General features: G+C 46.6%; 1 protein-coding gene across 5 annotated transcripts in view; it reads left to right on the forward strand.

The window, feature by feature from the left end:
• Nucleotides 1-4751: 4751 nt before the first annotated feature.
• HIVEP3 (HIVEP zinc finger 3) overlaps nucleotides 4752-22342 on the forward strand; it is a 277890-nt gene continuing 260299 nt past the window's right edge. For 4 of the 5 annotated variants that reach the window (XM_068417609.1, XM_068417606.1, XM_068417611.1 and 1 more), the window contains exons 1-2: nucleotides 4752-4847; nucleotides 6006-6115. The gene's annotated coding sequence lies outside the window, so the exon portion shown is untranslated. Of the gene's footprint in view, nucleotides 4848-5529; nucleotides 5582-6005; nucleotides 6116-22342 lie in introns of those variants that run through there. The other variant, XM_068417608.1, reaches the window with a different exon arrangement.

The following is a 22342-nucleotide window of genomic DNA, read 5'->3' on the forward strand; positions in this document are numbered from 1 at the left end:
CCAGGCAAACGTGAATACTCCCTGCAAATAGTTTGCTGAAGCAGAGAACTACGATCCTCTTGTAGGAACAGGAGGAAAGACAAAAAGCCAAACACCTCTATGGAAAATTGAGAGGTTGGTAATGAAATAGGCTCAGGATTGCTCAGTGATCCTTATTTCCCCTTATTAGACCGTGCTCCCTTCAACACAAAATGAACCAGACTGGGTAAGGTTCCTCTGTGCAGCGTCTCACCTGTGGGTACTTCATGCAGCCTCTTTTCAGAGCTCCTGGCAATCCCTGGGGCACACATTAGGACTGGCTGGGGGGCAGGGGGTTAGCGATGGGGAAAGGGATACAGAGGCTCCCAGCCCCATGCAAACTCCATAAGCCCTTTGTCTACATGTTCTCATACTTTTTTTTGTTGTTGTTGAATTAGGTTTAGGTTTTTTTGAATAAGTTTCAAGAAACAGTCAAATGGCATGTGGCACTTCCCACTCTGGGACCAAGCTGCTGGGTTAAGCAGGAGGCAGCAGCTTCTTGAGATAAAAAGCCAGCTGTGAACAACAACCAGATGATCCTCAGCATCTTATCCTTTCCATCCTACTCCCCACTCTGCTCTTGTGCAAAATACCTCAGTTGCAGCGAGCAACGTGAGTGCTGAGAGGAGCTGGATCAAAATCCAACTGCTTGGTTAAGGCACAGACACTTGGGGCTCTGACAGCACTCTCAGCCCTGTGGCCTGTTCCCCTGGTTACAACTCGACCCTTCTCCCTCTACGTGCTGATATCTTCTTCATCTTCCTAAACCACAGCGTGTAATCCAAATGCAATGCATTATGTAGTGGCACCAGGAATCCTGTTTGTTTTGCTGTATTAGATCCCAGGAAGGCAGTGGCTGCAGAGGACTTGAAACCAAAGCCGTGCTTTGCCTTTGTATCTTTTTTACTTATTAAAAAGTGCAAGAAGAAAAACAGAAGAACCCCATCCCTTGCCTTTTTGATCCCAAGAGCATTAGTGAAGCTAGCAATTAAAGGAAATGCAGCTCTCTGCTGCTAGTTGAGCAGGCTTGATAGGTACTTAAAAAAAAAAAAAAAAGGCAAAAAATATGGAGTCTCACATGCCTGTTTGTCATTTTTCACAGGAGAATGCCCATTAAATGTCAGAACCATGAATTCCCATGTAAGGAGCTCAGATTTGTCCTGCTGAGCGATGTGCACTGTACTGTGCACAGTATGTACATGGCATTATGGATGTACGCTGCACAGCGCACGGGGGAAAGGGGCAGTCTGCCTTTTGCAAATATTCCCAGAGTTTTGGACAAGCTCTAACTAAGCTGGTCCCTGCACCTGTGTCCTTTCCCACCTGCTTGCTTAGGTTTAAAGCAGGTTAGTATTGTCAAGAGAAAAGTATCTACAAGGTAGTGTCAAATAGTTTTGAAGCACATTTTGAACTCTTCATTTTTTCTGTTATTATTTTCATGAGAGAAAGAGGGAGGAATGAGCTACAGAGTCGCTGTCTGACCTCTAAAATACAGCCAGTAGCTGGGTGTGCTAGCAGCAAGTCCTGCCTGAAACAAAAAGTGGAAAACTAACAGCTTTGCCTCTTTTATTTTTTTTTAGCCCATCCCACCACTCCTGCCCCCTCTTTTCACTGATTGCCACTGGCACAGCCCTCACTCACTCCCCTCCCTGGCCACGCAGCAGGATGGTTTTGCAGTTGTGCTAGTTCCCAGCAAGACTGGCTCCAGCATGGAGCCCAACTAATAAACCCCACAGAACTTATTAACTCAGGTTTTGTGGAGTGTGTCACCTCTAATGAGGGTGTGCTTCACTGCGTATGAAGCACTGAACTAATGCCCCCGCCGGGGATGGGGTCTCCCAAGTTTCAGACCCTGCTCTGCCTGCTCAGCATATGAAGAAGTGGATGATTTGTAGTGCAGGTCTTTCCATTGGTGCTTAGGGAGTTCTTCCTGCTGTTAATGTTGATTTATAACAGTTTCTGAACTGCTAGGAAAGTTTCAGAATACTGAAGGAAAGGTGAATTTTTATGACCATTAAAAAATAAAGAACATGCTAAAGTAACTGGTAGAAAGCACTTGCATGGATGCTATGTGCATGCTCTTTTCTGTAAGAAAGGGTGATGCAACTTCAATGTGGCACATATGAAAATGATTAAAACCTACTTAGCTAATTGGTTTCAGGATTATTTTATTGATTTCCATTTCTAGGGGTGAATCAGGTGGGTTGTGGTCTTGCCACAGCTTCTGTGCCACCTTCTAGTGTGTGTTTTTCTGGAAGGATCTCCTAAAAATTGTACGGGGTCGGAGGGAAGCTTGAACGACTGTAAGTGAAGAATATGCCTCAAGGCAGAATTGTTCAACACCTCTTGTCCTTCCCTTATATAGATAATGGTAACGTGGAAATGGTCTAAAAGAGCGAAAATGGAGAACAAAACTGGTAGCAGGTCATCTCTTCTAACTCCTGCCCATTTTGGGCCTTCTCATTAAAGTTTCATAGGGAACAAAAAGCAAGACTCTGGCTTTGCTCAGTGTAGCTCAGTTAGGAGTGACTAGGTCCTCAGATTGGGAACCAAAGACAGGTAAAAGCAAGCTGGTGATGAGGCTCAGATTTAGCAGTGGAGATATATAGCCTCTATGGGCAATTTTAAAGCTGATTGTACATTTTCTCAAAGTCCCTTGTTCGAACAGGATTTAATTCATGGGCAGTGTGGTGTTTTCCTTGGGAGGCTGGACTATGTGCTTCTGCTTGCATGAGGCTTTCAAGCGCTGCCTGCCCAGCACCGCATTATTAGGTAATGATTGCTCTGGTTTTCTACCATTTAGGAGTTTAGATGTCAACTTGACAGACTTCAATAAACTCTGCCATGCTTTCTTAGCACAGCTATTTTTGCATGTGACTTTCGGGTGTGGAAAGCAAGGCCTATGAAGACAAGATACTTCTCAAGGTCTATGCGGTAGAGCGTGGTGGCATGTGGAGATCTGGGCTCATGTGAGGGTGGTGTTGTTGGTAGGAGCACAATGCCGACATAGTGACACCACTTCTATAGCTCCATTAATTCACCCAGATGCTCATGCATGGAGCTGCATGGCACCTTGCAGACCTACCTTGACAGGCGTGGGTCATCTGTCACATGAAGTCCAGGCTAGTATAGGCGATAAAGTGTCTTGTTGTGTGGCTTCCTCTTGAAATCTAGAAGGGGAAGAACAGCATGAAGAACTATGTGCTGTTGCTCTGGACTGAGACAGTGGGTTTTTTTGTTTAATAGCCTGATTATCTCACTTTCTTCCCTCTTACTCCACTTGTTTTAATGCCTACAGTGACACACAGTGGTGATGAGTTTCTGCTGTGCCAAAGCACTTGCCTTGACACAGGGAGGTAGAGGACATTGTAGATGGTGGAAGTGGTGACTGCCAAGCTCTCCTTACAGGAGCACACTGCCATGGGCTGGATCCACTTGCTGGTGTGACTTGGGCTGCAGGCTGCTCATCAGATGGCCAGCTAAGGCAGCTTTGGAGCTTTTTACTGTTCCATCCAACATATTGCCCGTTTACTACTGAGTTTTTTTCACAATCAGTAGAGAGCTGCAGGTTTCATAAGCTGATTTGTATCATAAATGCCACACTCAAATCCTCTTTATTTTTTGTGACAATGCAATTTTTTTTAATCCTTGTGTAAGCAGCCATGAAATAAAAGTTAGTTTTTGGCTGTTGTATTTCCCCTGTTCCCTATGTTGTCATTGTACTAGAGAGCCCAGCAGGAAAGCATGGCTCAGTTGCTCCTTAGGAGAACATTTTTCAGTGTCACTGGATGTGTTCACCTTTCATTTCTAGGTGACGTGCTTTCAGGGGAGGTAGATGACAGTTTCCATCAGGATTATTCCGTTCTACTATTCCATTGCTCCATTTCCCAAGAAGACTTTTGGATTTTTTTCTGCTGCTTTGAGAAGGAAAATGATAAGATGATGAGAAGTCTTGGGTTGTCTTCCTACTTGAGCCGTTGCTCCACACTGGGTAGCTTCAGGCAAGCCCCTATTTCCAAATCCCAGCTTCTCCAGCTATTAAGATGATAAAGAAACACACTAATATGACTTGTTTGAAAAGTCTGGAAGCGGGAAGCAAGATGTAAACAAATGCACTGACTTTGGAAATGAGTGAAAATAAGAAAGAATCTGTTTGTCAGGCATTGTCCCTCCGAGAAGCTACGGTACCTGTAATGCAACTAGAGCTGCTTCCATGGAGCTGGTGCTGGGGTGGGTTAGCGCGGCCCCTTGGCGTGGCCTGGAGCGAAGGGAGGAGGCTCTGTGGAGCAGAGCAGATGTGCTGGGTCTCCGTCATCCAGAAAACGCTTCTTGCTGGCAGGCAATGCAACCGTGCGGGTCAAGGTCAAGTTGCTGGCAGACTGCATCGCTCCGGAGCTGAGCCAAAGGGACATTAAAAAACCCCACTCAAACACCAAAACCCCTTTTTCCTCCAGTTTTGATGGTCAGCCCTGTGCCCCCTGTCCCAGGCTGTGGTTTGCAAACAGTGGGGACAGGGTGGTCCCGGGGGGAACGGGTGGCCGCGGGCAGGCACCAATGCTGGGTTGCTCCTGACATTTCCGCCTGCGAGTGCCCAGCCAATTGGCGAGGCTGGAGCAGCGACACATGAAATATGATGATTTTTCTGCTGAAGAGGAGGAGGAGGAGGGTGGGGGGAAGAGGGCGGGAGGACCGCTTGCTGCCGATGGTTTGCATGCCGGGGGCTGTGGAGAGGACTGGCCAGAGAGGAGTGCCGGGTGCGGAGCCGCAGCACCCCGGGGATGGCCCCTTGCTCCCTGCTCCCTGACCAGGAGGATGCGATTGCCACCCAGGTGGGCCGGGAGCCGACGGCACCAGGAGAGGCGCGAGGCTGCCGGGGGATGCTGCCGTGGGGCGCCAGGCCTGGGGACCTACAGCTTTGGGGGGACCCGGCAGCCCCGGTCCCTGGTGGGAGAGCTGGCTCCACGTTGTCCCCCGGAGAGCTGTGGCACGCACGGGGCCGCCGGAGCTTTGCGGTGCTTGTTAGCGGAGGGCTGAGCTTTTTTGGGGGCTTTGGTTCAGTTTGCTAAAAAACCTGAAATCCCACTCCTGGAAGAATGCTTTATTGCTGTGCCAGGGCTGCTCGGTTCAAACTTTGCAGCCTGATCCTTAGTTTGACGGGAAGCACTTGACAGAGCTCCTCTCTGCATGTCATTAACCCTCTCACACCACCGGCCGGGATGGAAACTGTTAATACCTAAAATTCAGTTGCAACGAATTTAACCCTGATAAGGAGCGGCTGCACAACTCCCTGAATGGCATCCAGCAGCTGTTCGTTTTTATAATGACTATGCATTTATCCAAGAGCTGAGTGGCAAGTTTTCTGTTTATTATTATTCCCCCAAAGCGGCGGGGGGGGCGATCCTATTTAAAAATATCATGTAATAATATTCACGAAGAGAGACTGCTAGTGCAAACCACACCTCCCTCTGCTCAGACTGTGCCGCTGCTGCTGCTTTATTAATTTATTGGCGCCATGAGTGACAGTCCTCCAGAAGTGATAATTGGTGCACTGTATCTTTAAAAGGTTAAAACCCTTTTCAAAAAGGCCTAGACTCATAGTGGGAAAAGACAAGAGAGGCTTTGGCTGGCTTTGGATCCAGAAAACAGCTGCTGATTAGAGTCTGCGTCTTCGGGCTGAATTTATTACATATTTTTCAGCAGCAGGGATTCTAGGAGGAAGCTTCCGTTTGGGTTTCTTGATCGTGGTTTATTTTTATTCAGAGGAATAACAGAGGAAGGATTTGTTCCGGCTGGAGCATGCTCACAACCTGCAAGATCTCCCATTATTAAACTGCCTAGTTTGGGCTGTAATATACATGTGGTTATTTTTTTTTTTTATTAGTGTTATTATTATTTGGCAGCGTGCACCGCTTTTTTTTTTTTTTAATAATTTATTTTGAAAGGAAGCTGATCTCGTAATGAGCTTTCTCCTTCCTTACTTGAAACAGGTGCTAATGAAAGAATGCAAATAGCACCGGCTGAGCTGAACATTTCATAAAGAAGGGAACAGCCACCGACCCAAAACAGTCCGGGATCTGTCTGCCGGCACCCAGCAAAGGTAGGCACCGGGGGGTTTTGGGTTTTTTTTTTTTTTGGTTGTTGTTCTCTGCGTGTATATTTGTATGTTTTTCTCCCCCCTCCCTTGCTGCGGGTGCACAACCGGACGGCGAGATTCCATTTTGCCTCCCAAAAGGTGTCAGGTTGCTACCAAGACGCTCGCCCGCTGCACACCAAGTGTGCATATGCATATATACATATATATGTGTGTGTGTGTGTGTATTCCCCGGGCGGCCGGCGCTGGCCGCTGTGCATGGCGCGATGGGCGAGCTCCCCGAGCCCGAGGTAACCTTAGCGGTGTCAATCAGCCCGCAGCCAGCCTGTAACCCTGTCCCCGCCGCGCTCCCAGCTACTTTGCTGCTCGCTCCTGCTTAATTAGCCCTGGCTGTCGCATGAATTTATCGTCGCTTGACAGCAACTTCATTTTCTCCTGATGTGCATAGATTATTATTATTATTATTTTTTTCTCGCTGGTGGGAGGCAGGGCTGGGGGCGGTGGGAGGCGAACGCCGTGTGTGTTAGCGAAGTGCAAGATGATCGACACGGGCGAGCAGAGGGGCACGCGTCCCTGCTGGGCACCCTGGCCGCTGCGTCGTTGGGAAAATGGACACGCTGCTCCGTGGGGAACCTCGTCCTCCCGGGGCGATGCTGGGTGCCTGTGCTGAGGCCCTGCTCCGCTTCCCATCCCTGCGGAGTCGAAGCAGCTATTACCTGAGGCTACTGCGTGTATAAACATATTTTAAAAAAAATTATTCCAACCCTTATTTTAACAACCAGATCCCTGCCTGCGGCTGAATCCCCTTTTGCCTGCACAAAGCCTGGGCACTGGCTTTTCTTTTTCACCCTGCCTAATTTTATTTGCACGCGCTTGGGGCTGGCATTCAGGCAGCGCTGGGATATTATCCTCAGAGGTTTGTCCTTCGCTGGGGAGCTCGAGTTTTCCCCCGCGCTGGCGGGCTGCTGTGGCAGAGGCAGGTGGAGGCATCCGCAGCTGTACGGCAGCCCCATGCAGTACCTGGCAGCGGCTCTCGCTCGGGCTCTGGGTTTTCTGCTGTGTTGCCACAGCTGCGAGCCTGGGCTTGCAGCAAGGACTGCAGTGGCCTCTCCAAGGGCCAAATCCAGCTCTCTCTGGGATCATCCAGCTCCTTCGGCTGTATGAACCTCCGAGGGCAGAAATTAGCCCTTTGTCTGGAACTTTGCATTTATATCTTGGTGTGTTTAAGTGTGTTTGAGCAATATATTTCTTTTTCTGTATTGCGTGCAAGATTGTTTGTAGTTTTTTGCCTGTTAAGGAAAGGATCTGCAAAAAGTTTACCCCAATTAATCGTGCAAGCTGAGGGTGGGCAGCACGTGAAGTAAAATACTTATTTTATGTAAACAATCCCTGGAGGCTTCCTAGAAAGAGAACTTGTGAATATCTAACCTGACAGATAAAAAGTAATCAAAACTGAATATGCAGCCTGGTCTTCCCCCTCCCTTCCAAAAGCAAATAATTTTTAATTAGGAGTTTGATATGGTGGTGCGTGCAGGAGAATATGTTTAAAATACACTTTTGAGCCAGTGGTAGGGGAGTACTCCTCTAAGCCTGGTTTTGGCTGGGTGTGGGGCTGCGAGTGCCTCGCGTCCCCTGCCCTCCTGCTCTGCCACAAATGGCAAATCCAAATGCTAACGGGTGCTGGCGACACCAGCCTCGTCCTTTGGGATGCGAAGAAAATGTGTGTTTCCCCAAACCTCACCCTCCCTCATGCCAAGCCAGCAATGCTCAGCTTGCGCCGGGGCTACGTGGTCCTACGGGGACGGGACTTTCTGCTTGGTTTTCACGCCACACCAATGAATGAGCGTGCCCAATGCTGGTTGTTTGTTTGTTTGTTTTTTCTTTTTGGAGATTGTAAATCCTCCCAGCTGCAACAAAACACAGTGGGGTCGGTCTTTATTTCTTCCTCCTTTCGGCCAGCCGGCTTGCTCGGCAGGATTTCTGCAAAGCAGTGCCATGTGGGAGCTCGCTGCTCATCTCCAGTTCCGAGCTCTCACTCTGCTCAGGCTGGTGGGAAATGATTCGGATGAGAAACCTCCTGAGAAAGCCCAAGCGGGTGGTGACTAAGGAGGAGGAGGAGGAAAGGAAAGTGGTGTTTTTTTCCTATCAAATCGTCTCCTGCACAGGGCATGGGCTTCTACTCTGCTACTTCTGGGGCCATGAAACCCTTTGTGTATTGCCCAGCCCAAACCCTCCTCACGGCAGCTTGAGCAGGACACCGGATTTTGTCTCGTGCTGTGCCGGAGCCAGTGCGTTCCTCTACAGAGGTTGTGGCATCTGAGTCCTGCCAGGAGTTGCTCTTTTATGAGCTTTCTGTAATACCCTGGGACCAGTGGGAGTTGGTGGCCCTGCATCCCTCTGACTTTTATCCTTTTTGTCACCTCCAGAGAAAGGGAAATGAAACTGTTGTGCTCAGAGGCACAGGAGCCCGAGTCACCCGACAATATCATGCTTGCAAAGGCTGCTGTTCATTATTTTGCTTGAAACAGTTGTAAAACTCCTATAAATGTACATGATGTGCAAGGCTGTGGCTTTCAAATGTCTCTCCAGCATCTTGGCTCACTTCTGGTAAAGGTTGTGGCTGACCTGTTCAATCGAGTTATGTAAATGGGGATATTTGCTGGGAAATTGAGATAGTTGTGAATGGGCCAAGAAGTTTTATGGACCCTTGGAGGAGCCCATGTTCAGAGTGCTTTAAAGGCCTCCTCCTTGGATGCACTTTGATTCTGGATTTCCACCTGGCCCTGGGCTAGTCCGGCAATTACCAGATATCTCAGCTATCTCTGTTCATGATGTGGAGCTGGTGCGGAAGGGATCGGTGCCAGGAGAGCAGGAACATAATATTGACCTAAACACATAATTTTTAATTGGACCAGCTGGGAGCGAGTCTTTCTGTCTTGTGCTGGTAGGAGCATAAACCACTCTAGACTTGTTTGGGGCTAAAAAATATCTCCTTTCTCCATGTAAAGCTCAATATCTGCATCTGTCTCAGTTAAGGCAGAGGTATAATGTGGGTTAGTATGGATGCATCAAGGAATAGTTCATCCCAGCAGGCTGCTTTATTTGACTGTTTAAAGGTTACCTGAAGAGGATCACCTGTTACCTGAAGAGGATCTTCAAAAATATATGAGGGATGGTTGTTGCTTACCCATATCTAACCATATCACTGACCTTACTGCAAAAGAGATGTCAGAATTCATAGCCCAGATCTCTTCATTTAGTTCTTTAAAAAGATCAGAAACTTTTATGCCAAGAACAGAAATGTAGCAGCTATATAAGTCATGGATTTGCTCAACTCTGATCTCGGTGGTTAACTGAGGTGGGGGGGGGGGAAAAGCAGCATGGCCTTTTTTGCTCCCGTTTAGCCTTTCTGCACCTTACTTTTTCTTCTGTGTGGGAAATGGGGAGGAGGGAGGGGGAGCCATTTGGCCAAGATCTCAATGTGAGTCCCTGGCAGACTGAAAATACAAGTAATAAGTTTTGACTCTAAGCTCCAACTACAGACAGCAGCGCTCGCTATTTTTTTCTTTTAGGTGACTATTTTGTGGGTGAACAATGCTGTAGAAAAATGCACAGGGGACTGTATTTTACTGTACAGATAATCCCTGTTGCTAGATGTGTTTTGTTGCACAAATGATCCTTGCTGTGAGAAACAGGAGCAACCCTGGCTCCTGGGGACATGGGTGCTGTGGTGGGGTCCGGGCTGTTTGGAGGAGAACACTGCAACCGGTTGCTGTTACTGATGACTTGAATAATTTAATGAGGCATATTGCATGCAGCATGGCCATGTTGGGCTCTTAGGACCGTGTGTGAAAGCCCTCGTGGCTGAGGGACACGGGATGCTGCTGGCATCCCCTGGGAGCAGAGGGAGGGGGAGCCCCAGAAATAGCTGTTGGGACAGTCCCCAGGAAAAGTCCAGCTGCTGGTCCCAGTCTGGGGTTGGTCTGGACGGGTTGTTATGACCCAGGATGCCCTAATGACCCTGACCCTGATGGTCTCAGATGATCTGCCTCTCCCTGCAGCTGGGAGAGGAGGAACCCACAGCCCTGCTGCTCACAAGCTCAGGGGAATCCCATGGGACTCAAGGCCTTCAGATGGGTTGTCTGCCCTTTGAACAGCCCAGATTTTTCAGTGCAGTGGAAAGATTGTCTCTTGGTTGCTTCCCCTCCCATGTAGCATCTCGTCACTCTGGCAGCTCTTGATATGGGATGCGTGGGCATCTTTGAGAGGAACTTGGTCAATAAAATCCGGTAGAGGAGACAACCGCAGGTGGCTGGACCATCTCCTGTGTCTCTGGAGGAAGGGCCCAGGGCTGCTGCTGACTCACGGCCCCGGGTTGGGGGCTGCCAGCAAAAAGAAGTGAGTAAACCCTGATGTAACAAGTGATCTGCTGAAAATCAGTCACCGCAGAATTTATCATTCTGTTAAAGTGCGAGTGAGAAGGGCGAGCGCCGCTCATGATGATGTCAGGGATGATCTCAGAGTCCTTCAAAATACACCTCTGCTACAAACAAAACTTGCAACCCACTTTTTTTAGTTACCCTTAGAATTTAAGCGTATTTTATATATCCCAGTGGGTGGTACTGCTAGATGATGGATTTGAAATCAAAAGGTCTAGTATGTTTGAAATAATGTTTGCAATTGGAGCTCATATGGTCTTTTAAATAATTGCTCATGTGCAAAAGAGCAGACTCCTGGGACGGGCTCAGCTGTGCAAGCATCATCCCGTCCTGTCCCAGTCCCTCTAACCCGTGTCCATCCTACGTCATCTGTGTTTCAAAGGCATCTCCAATCCTCACCAGCCAGTTCCCCTTTACCTCTTAGTCCATTAAAACAATTTTCTGATCCCTTGTCTCTATCCTTATCGCCTTTGCCTGATTCTGTGTTGGTTGTCACAGTCATTGCAATCCTGTACATTGTGTTCCCGCTCACCCTGTTTTTGTTTGCTTATAACTCATATTTTCAAAATTTTTTTGTTGTTGTCCTGGCGTCATAGTGAATTTTATGGGAGAGTGAAAATTGCTGAGCCAAACAGGTTGTTTTGTTTTTAATTGCTGTTCAAAAGCAGTTTGGCCAGGTTTCTTCTGAAAGCTATTTGCGGCAGTGAAACTGTTGCTAGAAATGAATTCTCCAGACAACCCTCTGCAGTAGGGACTTCTCCAGCAAGCACAGGCAACTTCTACCTCACTGATAGTGGCATTTGATTATAACTTCTATTAATTCATTGGACAGTAATTTTATTCAGTAGAAAAAAAAAATCTTCTACCTGGCAAGTGAAGGACATGTACTGTGCACCCATGGCAGATTGAAGGAAAATATTTAGAGTGGCTTCGTGTCTCCAAACAAGATGTGGTGCTATGCCAAGAGAAGGCGGCTGTGTGGGTCAGACCACCCACTACAGGGGGTGGACGTTGATCCTGGGCCAGCTTCAACAGCAATGAGAAGGTATGCTAGTGTGTGTGCGGCTCACAGGCTGCAAGGTGCATGGGGGCACAGTCAGCAGAGCATGAACCGCAGACTTTAAATAAATAAGTTAACGAATGGAAGCTATTGCTGTTATAGCCAAGTGAGGTGCTTTTTTGGAGTGCTGAATATATACCTGGCTTGGTTTATAGTGAAAGACATGCTTCTCAGTTGGGGCAGAAAATATATTATTTTACTACTTAATCATGCTGTTGATTAAGCATCAATGGGATTTAGTTTTCCCTTGTGAAGCCATAGTGATCTGGAAGGAGAAGTCCTGTTGAAAGTTGTGCTCCTAAGTCACATATCATATGAAATTATTCATTTTCCTCCGTCCTCTGCACACTTGCGTGCCCGTGAAGTAAGGCATGTGTACATGCTCTCCCAATGCTGGGAGATGGTTGATGGTTGGATTTATGCTACCCAAGGTCCCTTGTGTTTTCCTGCACTACAGGCAGTTTAAGACAAGAAAGACTCCTTGTTTCTGTTTTTACAGAAATGCATCACCCTGTAAGGCAAAAATTTTGTTCCTTGGCTTCAGTTCCTCGTTGGGATCTCAGCAAATGTCAGTGCTGTGGGTACTTGTGTGGCATGGGAATAACTGGAATGCTGTTGAGCAGAAAGGTAATCTTGCTGTTTGTGTTGGGTCCAGCTTCATGGGACCCTGGTCTTGGTGGAGATTCAGGGTGCTCTGTCATACAGAGTAGATGATAAAATAAGAAAGGAGATGCCCTTCAAGTGAACTGTGCAAAGACAGGGAACTTGGGCAGTCCAGAGGGGGCAGTGTGCTTGGTTGACCACAGGCCGTGAAATAGTAGTCTGGGCTGTGTTCATGGGGATGCAGTGGGGAAAATCTCCATGCTTGTTTTATCTCTTATTTTATACGAACTGTATTTCCATGCTACAATTTCAACACTCCTTTGTCAACTGGCAGGGATCGATAATGTAAATAACAAGGTGTTACAATAATGTAAATAACAGCGGAACTCAAAAGTGTTCTGGAAAACTTGCATGGGGAATACCAGGAAGGTAACTACATTCCCAGAATAGCTAATTTAGCTGGAAAATTTGGCTTATTGGTGAATGCAGGAGTGTGACAAGTTACGATAAAACTCTACAAAAGCTCTGTGATTTGTATGCCTCCATCTGGCAGGACCTATATTTCTTTTGCTGTTGAAATTTTGGGGTGCAATGGGGTATGTTCCCTCCTGGGTAAACCAGCTCACCTGTTCTGGCGCTGCCTTGCACTACCCAGCGCTGTCTACTGGTGTGATGTTATCGTTTATGAAGATTTTTGCAAATCATACGATAATCCTCAGATAGGGAGGACTCTGAGGAAGCTGTAATTAGTCGGTATCCATAGTTATTCTGCACTTTGTTTTGGGATGCTGTGTACACTTTTGAGGCATGAGCACATCCCTGAGCAGTCTGTTGTTCCTTACAGAGGAAAAGGTTGGGTAAATTGAAAAATCAAGAGGCCAATTTTCTCAGTTAACTGTACATAACAGGTTTCTGTTGCTTCTGTTTCTATTTCTGTCAGCGTTTATATGCTTGTTTTTTTTTTTTCCTCAGTCATTTGGATTTTGCTCAGTGTGTGCCATTGCAAAAGCTGCTCGGGGACTGATGCTGTCTGAGGAAGCATAGTCCCAAGTTAAAAATGCATGTTGGGATAAAAATCTTGATTACAAAAAAAACTTATTTGGTTCTCCATGACTAAATAACCATAAAATGAATTTGGTACTCAAGAGCAAACGGCAAAGGTGGGGGAGAGAGAGAGATGCCTCCATCCATATCAAATAAAAGTTGCAAAGTTAAGCAATCAAGAGATGGAATAAGTAAGCGTAAGGTTGAATATGTAATCATAACTTCCCTTTGTCTGCGTGATGTTTGTCAGATAGAACACAATCTTGCGTTTTTACAACTTTCAACAAATAGATATTTAAGATAAACTCCATCATGTAATTAAAGACTTTTGACACATGGCCAGATGCTCTGCCTTTATGCTTGTGTAAATGAGAGCAGAGGGTGTCTGTGTAGCACAGCGCCTGTGCTCAAGTGGCTAAAAAAAAAAGGCTCTTTGTCCCAATGTAACTACAATTTCTGCATCTAGATGGCATGGAGGGATGGGACCATCCCCTCCATAGGGCAGAAAGAGAAATTGAAAATTGTAGTCATCTGACTGACTAAAGGAGACTAGATGTGTTTTTGCAACTGTTTATAAAAGGTGTGTCCTCAAGAAGAATAATTGCCTGCATTTTCCAGACAGTGTTTTGGGAAGGAAACTGAAGCTCCCCAAGGAACAGGTGGTGATTGTCCTTGTGGCTGTGCAAGGTTGCGCTCCACGAGTCAGGGCTGAGCTTTACTCTGGGCTCCTCATCTCCCAGGCTGCGTTGGGACCAAAGCTTTGGTTTGGGGCTGAACCCAAGGTCTGGAGCAGACTTTGCCCCAGTAGCCCGTTCATGCCCTGTGAGAGGTGACACTGCAGAGCTGGGGCTGGTAAAAGGTCTCGTTGGGGTAGCAATTGCAGAGCCCAAGGTGTAGGGTTGGAGCAAGACCCAGAGTATGCTTCTCATGGAGAAATGAGCTTTGGGGATTTTGGGGATGTTTTGAGTCCAGCTGGACCTGCCAGGGAGGACTTAAGAAAATAAAAGTGCTCCTTGCAACTAAGAGCTCTGCACCTCAGTGAGATAGGTAGTTAACTGGAAGCATAGGGCTTGAGCGTGCTCCTTGTAAAAAATTTGCTTGAATGGGATAATTCTGTGCTACAAAGATGCAGACGAGAGTGGAACCCATCCTGGCCTCCTGGAAGAGCGTTCCTGGCCTTTGTGTGTTCCAGCACCCCCTGCAACAGAGAGGTATTGCTCGAGGCAAGTACCTGTATGACTAACGGGGTCTTGTTATTGAGCTTTTCCAGCACCACTTGGGCCCCTCGGATTTCATATGCAAGTGCCCCCAGAGACATCTGTGGGCTTGAAAATGGGTGTAATCCTAAGAAGAGCATGACAAGGGATACTATATTTTTTGGTGATACAAAGCTGGAAATAAGAGTAGTAGGAAGCACAGGAAAGCTGAATTTGTAGGGTTTATATACTGGCATGTTGTCTACTTAACAGGGTGGAATTGTTGCATTAAGTTTTTGTGTGATTTCCTATGGTACCTTTTTTCTTTTTTCTTTAAAGACGACAGAGTTAGCACTTGGTGCTTTAACTAGGATGTGCCACTCCTCTCAAACTTATGCCAGTAGAAGTCCTCTGTAAACTCAGTATTTGTAGACTTGGTACTGACTGACTGACTTTTAGCGTTGCAAACAAAATATTTTACTCCTGCATACATATTTTTGCATTTGCACCGTACGAAAATCCATGAAATGGTACAACCAGCTTCTAACAAACAACCCCACTTGCTTTTTGGGGAATGTTTTTTGGCAGTCTAAGCCTTTTTAAAACCTTAAAGCTGCATAAGCAGCTTAAACCCATCTAAAGCCTTAGATCATTTTAAACAGCTTGTGCCAATATAAGGACTTAGATTATCTTAAATACCTTAAACAGATCTAAAGCTTTAGTGAAAGAATTTGGCCAGTCTCAGATTTGGTTGATTATTTGATTGATTTCACAGGTACGTTGGTCATGATAGGGTGACTCTGCCCAACCACTCCTTCCTGGAAGATGCCTTGATTTTCACTTTCTTGTGACTTTTACACTTTGAATATTTGATTCTTTGATATGTGAACATGGCACTAAAATTCGAATCTGTAACCTTAACTCTGCCCTCATGCTTAGGTTATGATCATCTGTAACTTCTGTACATGACCCCAGGTTATTTTGGCTAAATATGTCTCTAATTTGCAGGAGAAAATTAATTCTATTACATCAGTTGAGGATTTTCAAAGAATCATGAGCGCCCGAACTGCCCTTTGCAGTCTGGGTTCTTATAAATCGCTTATATAGCTTTGAAAATCCCATCTTAAGATGTGGTAGCTTAATTAAACCTCTTTAAAAATGTATATAAACAGAGGAATGAGTCCAGACTATGACTTAGGTTAATTTGGACATTCTCTACTTATTGCCTGCTCCCCACTACTGCATCCTGTCCTCATGGTGTTAACGTAAGGTCGGATTCTTCCTTCATTTTGCAAGGGAAAGTCATAAGAAATTCAGGCTCAAAGAGTTTAGGGGCTTTTGTTTTTTTCCTAATTTAAATTAGATGGAGTTTCACTTCCACACCAGCCAGCCCTGAAATGCTGAGTTACTTGCTTTCCCTTAGAGCACAGCTTTTCTGAAAGCTGAAGGAGCAGCAGCCCCCAGGAATATTTTCTTGAGGAGATACGCTGATAATAACACTACGGCAGTAAGAAGGCACTGTCAGTGAAATTTTCCACTTGAACTCCTTAGCTGAGAAAAGGAACCAACGCGCTTCCCTCCTGCTGAACGCTCTGATGCGAGGACGCACTTTGTACACCCGGGTGGTTTCTGCTCCCCCTCAACCTGAGCTGCAGCCCCTGGGGCAGCGAACCAGCTTTTCGGCAGGTTGGGCTGTGTCGTTGCTCACATGCCTCACTACTTTGACCATGCAGAGTGAAATTCATCTTTATTGTGAGCACCACGGGAAAGGGCGTTTGTATTAAAACAGGTGGGTTTTTGTGGCAGCGCATGCAAGGCAGCGTTAACCTTAAGCTCTCTTCTCAGTTGCTGTATATAACGTAGTATTGGAACAGACCCAAATAAACTGGAGATGAAAATGTGACAGTTCGTAGGAAAGACTAAGTTGGAGCAAACCTGGTATCTCCATTCGTCGTCCTCACGGGCTCTGCCATGTGCAATATCTGCTTTTCAATCTGTCCTACGTATCGGTAAAACAGATGCACACAGATCTCTGACATTATGAGGAGACAGTATTTTAGGATTTTCACGTATGAGAACTGTTTTAACTTGCAAGAAACTTTAGAAAACTAAGAAAGTTTCAGTTTCATTTTTAGAGACACGGCTGTTTTTTCAGGCTCAAGTGTTAGATCGCTGAGACAGTTTATTCACAGTGCAGCTGCTAATAAGTTCTGGTCTCCTGCATTTTATTCACTTAATAAATTAATGTATTTATTATTCATAGAAATAGTAGGTGAATGCTTGCTTGAAGGTGAATTGCTTTCTTTCAGTCTGCCAAGCTCTGTATTCTCTTGTAGATAGTATCATTCACACTTAGAGCTAGAAACCTGAATGCTACCTTAGTATCTCTGAGAATATCTGGTGGAGAAATCTGGGATTTTACAAAAGACCTATTTTTTAAAAAAGTAAATTAGCAAAAACCAACATAAAATACATCCAGAAATTCCTGGGGGTTACACAGAGCTGTAGATTCCAGTCCAAGCCTGGCTCCTTGAGCAGCTCACCGTGGGTGCAGCTCTCCAGTACATAATTAATACAGCTCCTTTCCTTTCTTAGAATATCTGGCCCAAGGAGTTCAGGATTAAGTTTGCTAGAAATGTAAACACATTGCAGCTGGGCAAACCGCAGCTGAATCAGGGCAGAGAGCAGAGCAGCTTTATAAAGCTGATTTTTCCTTTCTGACTGACTTCCCCCATCTATTACCTGGTGACTAGGACTGGGTTTGCTTCTGTTAGACATCCTGCAAAGCTGTGGATCTTTGCACTTATGATCTCGGAGCCCTTGCCTGCTCGGATGAGATGTGGCGTGCTGGTTGCTGTTGGGCTTTCTCCTCTTGCAGCAGAGCTGAGCTGGAGTGAGCGCTGGTTTTGGAGCTGAGCTGGTGCGTTTATTCCCTCCTGTGCAAACCCGTGAAGCTCCTGCTTCCTTCCTAGTGACCACTTGGTGCAATGCCTTTTTTTACTCAGCTTAGCTGTTTTTACCTTTTTTTTTTTACCGTCGGTTTGCTGCAAGTTCCAGAGTGCTCTCAGCTCTGTGTGCCTCTGACTGGAGGCTCAAAGCAAAAATAAAGCAGCGGGTGCAGGTAACTCCTATAGCAGTCACTTACTCTCAAAGTTACCCATCCCATATTCTGTGCCATGGACAGAAATATGAGACAAAATATATCCTAAAGCCAATATTAACAGAAAAACAAGAGAAAGAGATTTTTTTTTTTTTCTCCCCCCTCACATGTTTCCAGTCCCCTCTCACAACTACTAGGTCTGGCACACATGCACGTGTGTCATTACCCCAGTTGCAGAGAGCCTAACTGTGCGATGTATAGCAGGAGCCTGGGGGTGCAGATGGACTGAGCCTGGGCAGAGAGGTCTGCAGGGCACCCTGGGCTTGGACCTCTCCTGTCACTGTATCCTGGAGAGAAAACAGAAATAAGCTGTTTGTTCCACTGTCGTTCACAGCTGGAGATGGGAATAGACACCAACCATGCTAAAGCAAGAACTAAATGGATTTAATATAGACAGTGCGGTGCTCGATGTGTGTCACCTCAGGGCTTCTGGCAACCCCTGCATCCCCCCTTTGCTTTGCTGGGGGCCATCATGCTGCCAGGCAGGACCCTGAACCTGGGAACAAACGCAGATGGACTGGGTGTGTGACAAACATTGTTCAATTCTGTGCCAGCCATTATGAGATGCGAAGAATAATTCAGAGTATATAGGGTCCTAGGAAAGAGCCCAGCTGCCTGATGTAGGCGGTCGAGGCAAGAGGTTTCCACTTTTCTACCCAGTTTGTTCACACATATGCAAACTGCAGCAGCACAAACAAGTCGGTGCTAATTCACCCAGCAACTGCATCTTCCTTGGAAGGGGCCCTGATTTCCGAAAGCATCGCCATCCAGGACAGCATTTAAGCATGTGCTTGCCTGTAAGCGTGTGCTTAATTGCTGTCCTGGATAATGATGTTGTACTTAATCATGTTCCTAAATGTTTTTCTGATTCGAGGCCAATGCCGGCATCCTGTGGGTTGCACTGCCGTGTGAAGAGCTGCCGGTGGTGGATGTGGCATCCCAGCTCCACGTAGATGGGCATTAGGCGAGTTATTGCTGTTGAGGAAATGAGCCATGTGTAGGGAAGGAGGCTTGAAGCTCCCCGGTAAAGAAAAGATCTGTGTCATTTAATGGGGTGAATTGGTGAATATAGTGAGCTGCGGAGGGTGATAAAACATACGGCGTTTGTAGCAGCAAAGGGTTTGTAATGTTGGTAGATTAGGGTGAGGATTAACGAGCCTTTTCAGCTCTCAGCGACTTGCTGAAACTCCTCAGCCTCGCTCCTTTGGGGACTTAGTCAGCAGCTCGGGGTTTCTTCCAGACTTCTTAGAAAGCTCAGAAGTGTTGTCTGTGTGTGCCCAGGCACAGGCGTGTGGAGAAGGGTGTGTGTTCAAAAGAAACGTGTGAGATGTGGAGCTGAGGGCTTGCACCTGCCTGGGCACCGACCACAAAAATCTGTGCAGAGCAGTGAAATGTGAGGGCAGAAGATTTCCAGTACGAGCTTAAACTCCTTTTTCTCCATATTAAAGCCTGTGAATTTGTGTGATTTATACCAGGAGCAACAGCAGGGTGTCCAAGAGAGGTGCTGGGAGGCCTGGGCTGAACACACACCTGTGTGTCTGTACCCCAGGCACCCTGTGTCCCTCCTCTCCTTCCTGCTCTCGCTGACAGCTTTGCTGAAGGCTGTGCAGCCCAAACGCAACTTCATGCAAAAACTGCTGATGCTGCAACAGAGCTGTGCATCGTACTCTCAGAAAAGTTCCTCCTGGCATGGGATGGCACCATTGTGAAAGCATGATAGCTACCATACCTGTTAGTCTTGGCGACAAATATTTCCCCATGATGTATCTGCAGGTCCTAATACAAGTCACAGCACCCCACAGTTTCTCTGGGATGCCTGTTGTTGATCCCATGATATGTGTAGATATTTTTTTTTTAAGCTCAAAAAACTCATTAGTGCTGCAACAGGGCTGGAAAGCTCTTAAGATGCGGGGCCAGGTGGCAACCCTGCCATCCTCTCCAGAAGATGTGAGCACTGAAAAAGTAAGCTGTGCCACCTCGATGCACAAAGACCGCATGTGTCAAAGCATCTTGCCTTGTCTTCTTCTCTGTATGGAGGAGAACGGTGCATTTTATGTCTGGTCAGGTTTTATGAGGCCAAATATGTTTGATCAACGTACAGGAAGGGTTGTCAAAAACAGTGTCAAAAGTGGGGATTAGCCTCACTGGTGTTTGGATGTGGGGAATTAGCAGAGCTAATGAATTCCTGACGTTACTGGGCCAGAGATGAGCATGAGAACGAGTGGGCACAAATTAATGGAAGGTTTGGGCATGTCAGGAATTTAGGTGGAGTTTTCTTATGCAGGGAAGTTGGTGTGTGAACCAAATTGTAGTGGGAACAATTAATATAAATTATTTTTAAAAGTGCTTGGACGTAAGGACACACTTGGAGATTACAGCTGATAACTTCAAAGAGCAAAATCACTCCATTTGCATTTGATGTCAGGAGAAAGAGCATTACCTACTCTGGAAAGGAGTGGAGTTTGGGAGTATGTGAATATTTGAAGTCTTAAGGGAAACTGTCTGCATCTCCTCTTTAAGCTGTATCATAAAACTGGGACAAAGAGGTCACTTTGTCACTAATGGGCAGCGCATTTAGAGTCGATGAAAGGAAATAGCTCAGTCAGAGCATGGGATGCAGTGCAGGAGGAGAAAAGATGAGATGGGAGATGCACTGCCAGCGACGGGGGGAATGCTCCTACTGCTACCAGGTCAACTCTGGTCCCAGGCACTTCCCCGCAATGTGGTTTGGATTGCAATATGCAGATTCACCTGTTCATTGGTGAGGTTAAACGACTTGCTATGAGCATCAAGGAGGAATTTCCTCCTCCTGGAGCGTGTGTGAGAGTGAATGGTGGTTGCGTATGGCACTGTTTCACCTTTCTCAGGGATTTGTCACTGCCTCCAGGAGAAGCTGAGCTGGTGGGTCAGTGTTTTATCACCTCTGTTAGCCTGATCCTCCATTTCTATTTTCCCAGAGATGGTGCGGGGTGTCAGTTGGTGGCATATGAGAGTGGCTTGGTTACCTTCTTCCAGTTTCTGCTGCACTCCGGGTTCTTGTCTGGGTTAAAAGCACTCACATGAGCCTCAGCTCTGTTGAGGTGAGGTTAGGTTATGCACAAACCCAAACCAAGAAACTTCATGTTAAAAGCCATGTTTTCATGCTAGGCAGGGTGGTGTCTCAGTGGTGATGTTGGTTGTATGGTGGGTGCCTTGTAGGGTTGGGGCCATGCTGTGGATGCTGTCCTTCGCTTACAGGATGCTTCTGCTGTTCTTCAGCTGAGCTGGACTGTAGCACCTCACAAGGCAGCTCCAAGCCCACCTGGCTCCTCTTGTTAAGCTTCGTTTGCTGTCATCACAGTCTATCCATTGCCACTCTTGCAGCAAGTCGTACAGCCATTTGGGAGTTCAACATGCAGAAGTTGACTTTCATCTGCAGGCTCTGAGCCAGGGAGGATTTAGGTGAACTGTGAGTTTTGGCCAAGGAGGAATACATGGCCCACGCATACTGCAAAAGCCAGACCAGCAACCCTGCTGAGGAATGCATTTGGCAGCACGGGGGCTGAAAAATGTCCTGGGAACTGGTTAGTGGAGGCAGAGATGCAGGCAAGGGGAGGCAGACTGTATTAGCATCAGGAAGATTAGGCAGGTGGGAAAGGCAGCTACATACCTGTGAGTCGGTTGCATGAAGCTGCAATGATGTACTCCTCTAACTGAGAGATTTAGGAGGCTTGAGTTGCTCTCACACCTTGCATACCTTGTATCATCTTCCTAGCTCTGGTTTTTGCTTTCTTCAACCCATCTCTCAAGTGGCACTGCCAAAGCTCGCTGTCCTACTCGCTGATGGTGGGATATGAGGATGCAATGGGAAGCGAAGCCCCGTTGGCACGGATGGCACGTTGGGGCAGTCTCTTGCAAGCAGCCAGCCATTGTGGTTTATGTCTGAGTAGCCACGCAAGGCAAAAGTTGTCATGACATTGAAAGGCGCTGCTGGCATTAAAGAAGTGTATTGGTGCCATCAACATGATGGGGGAAGTCCTAAGGGGGTTACCTGCCACTCAGCTGCAAGTTAGAAAAAACTTCTGTGCTTTAGTGATTCAAAAAAACCTCAAAAAGAATGAAAAAAAAAAAGGGGACAAATGGAATAGATACATTATTTTCTGGTAAAATAACATGTCAGGTTTTTGTCCAATCTGTTTTAAAAGGTGGGGCACCTCGCAGAGTCCCCTTTTGCTTCTCTTAGTCCTGAAGGAGATGTGGCGCAGGGGTCACTGGAGAACAGAGATGGGTTTTTTGTGTCCTCTTCCCTGCTTATACATGAAACCGCTCAGAAACCCCCCATGTTCTCATGGGAACAGGGTGAGAGGGATTATGTCTATCTCAAGCTGGAGAACCGGGGTGTGAAGAGGTGAAATGCTGGTGCTGCAAGGGGGCGGGGACTGCACTTGCACCCCACATTTGCAACCAGGTTTTTTAACCCAAAGATCCCCTTAACCTTTCCATGGAGGCAGGGCACAAGCTGTCCCTTTATTTTTTTCTGTTAGTCTCTATAATGGAAATTTAATACTCTGGGCTCTCTGTTGTTCTGCAACAGAAAACTATATTGTAAGAATAACTCCCTGTACATGAAATAAAATTATATTCTGTCTTTTTTGGTACAGTGGAAAAGGCTTGTCTTCCCCCAGCTTCGGTGTTTGCATGCTTTCCTTAGGGAGGTACCTACAATCTTTTAATTATTGACTGTGTAACGCA

Source organism: Nyctibius grandis, chromosome 24, assembly GCF_013368605.1.
Source record: "Nyctibius grandis isolate bNycGra1 chromosome 24, bNycGra1.pri, whole genome shotgun sequence".
Taxonomy (NCBI): domain Eukaryota; kingdom Metazoa; phylum Chordata; class Aves; order Nyctibiiformes; family Nyctibiidae; genus Nyctibius; species Nyctibius grandis.